Source organism: Brachyhypopomus gauderio, unplaced genomic scaffold, assembly GCF_052324685.1.
Source record: "Brachyhypopomus gauderio isolate BG-103 unplaced genomic scaffold, BGAUD_0.2 sc204, whole genome shotgun sequence".
NCBI classification, from domain to species: domain Eukaryota; kingdom Metazoa; phylum Chordata; class Actinopteri; order Gymnotiformes; family Hypopomidae; genus Brachyhypopomus; species Brachyhypopomus gauderio.
This window is the reverse complement of record NW_027507025.1, coordinates 179,183-181,677: the sequence shown is the minus strand read 5'-3', so window position 1 is coordinate 181,677 and position 2,495 is coordinate 179,183.

Genomic DNA, 2,495 nt, shown 5'->3' with positions numbered 1-2,495 from the left:
AATCATGCTTTCAGTACAGACCCATATTTTTTTTACATCACTACTAACTCTGTGCGCACTGTATGGACAAGGGAAGTATGGATTAAAATCAATTATAGCTTCCTTATTTATATTTTACATGGTGAGCATATCTCGATAGGCTGATATCATACATCAAATAATGCTTTCCTTATCAAATCATGCTTTCAGTACAGACCCATATTTTTTTTACATCACTACTAACTCTGTGCGCACTGTATGGACAAGGGAAGCGTGGATTAAAATCTATTATAGCTTCCTTATTAATATTTTACATGGTGAGCATATCTCGATAGGCTGATATCATACATCAAATAATGCTTTCCTTATCAAATCATGCTTTCAGTACAGACCCATATTTTTTTTACATCACTACTAACTCTGTGCGCACTGTATGGACAAGGGAAGTATGGATTAAAATCTATTATAGCTTCCTTATTACAGGGTTCCCACGGGTCCTTGAAATCCTTGAAAGTTTGTGAATCTGAAAAAATAAGTTCAAGGCCCTGGAAAGTTTTTGAAAACAGGCATAAAAGACAGCCGTCCTTGACGGTCCTTGAATATTTTAGAGGGTTTGAAATTTCACATGGATGAAGACCGCGGTCACAGAATAATAGGGCACAGTTGGTAAGGAAGTCAATATTTACAAAAGATTGCTATGAAAAAGATTGCCATGATGTTTTAAATTTCTCATCCTTTGTTGAAAAAATATGATCTGATATGAGTTGTTATAAAGATTTAAAGAAAGTCTGCAAAGTGATTCCTTTAACATTTTATATTCAGAGTTGACTGTTTCGATGCCCATGTTAAAAGTGAATGACTGTTGAGTTCAATTGTAATAACAAGATTATCACTGATGGTATGAGACAAAAGATATAATAGATATTCTTTCAAGAAACATCCTAATACAAATTATAAAACCACAAAGGCTTGTCAAATGGCTCATGTCTTCTAAAGTAAAAGAGACTCATTTCAAAATAATAAATAAGATATATCCTGTAGCCATGTTTCTTGAAAGAAGAGTTAAACTTGATGTGGATTAATGGACCTTTTTTAAGTCAGAAGATGAATCCCAGGAGCATTTGTTTTTCCATCTCAATCTTTACAAAGTTTTTGCATGGACACTAGAAACTGGATTAATCTCAAACTTCTTTCTTTTGATACCATTATACTTCAGTTCGAATTTCTCTGATTCCATAAATTCACTACCATAAGTGGAGTGGTTAAAAGGCTGTTCTCTTTATGAATGAATATTATTCTTTATTAAGTAGATTTAAAAACTATGCTAGAATCATCTCACGCCAGATTTCTCTAGAAATCTATAGTTCTAATCTCATTATATGGCTTTGCTCCTCTGTTTTATGTATGTACTGTATGTGTATATGCATATGTGTATTATTGTTATTATTATTATTATTTGTCTACTGTCAACGTGTCATTATTTTGCCAGCACAAGTTCATTTAAAATTACATTGATTCTACAGGGCCTATGCTGACTTTTACTTGGCAAAGTTTGGTCATTCTCCTGTAGAGAAATTTGTTTGTTTGTTCAGCACCGAAAGCAAGTGTTTCCTGTAGGTAGTTGTTGATCCTTCAACAACTATAGCCATTTTATGTGAATGTCGTCATCTCAGATGTGCATTGCTAAATTGCCAGTCATGCACAGAAAATTTCAGGATGCATGGCTTGAAATGACATTCAGTCTTTTGAATTTGCGTTGTATTAACATCGTTTTTTGATAACATATTCAGGGGTAAGAGTAGGTAAATGCTGGCAGGTGCAGTCCTTGAATTTGAGGAAGTTGGTCCTGGAAAGTCATTGAAAGGTCCTTGAATTTTATGTTAACCAAGGTGTGGGAACCCTGTTATTAATATTTTACATGGTGAGCATATCTCGATAGGCTGATATCTTACATCAAATAATGCTTTCCTTATCAAATCATGCTTTCAGTACAGACCCATATTTTTTTTTACATCACTACTAACTCTGTGCTCACTGTATGGACAAGGGAAGTGTGGATTAAAATCTATTATAGCTTCCTTATTAATATTTTACATGGTGAGCACATCTCGATAGGCTGATATCATACATCAAATAATGTTTTCCTTATCAAATCATGCTTTCAGTACAGACCCATGGTGATCACAAAACCTGTGCCGAATGGAACATCTCAAGGTGGAGTTAGGTATGGTGCTTAATTACTTCTAATTAGACATGCAATTGTGCAGTTTAGCTGCTCTACCACAAATGTATAGTTACAATTAACTTTAATTTAAATATTCTAATTTAATATTAAACTAAATGCTTATAGTTTGGGATATTGTCTGTACTTGAATTTGTAGGAGTGGACTCTACAGGGGCATGGTGACCACTGTAGGCATGGCATCCCACAAGCCAGCTGTGCAGTGTGCATTTGGTATGGTGCAGGAAGGCATTGGTCTGTCATATCAGCAGCCTGTTTTACCATCACGACACAT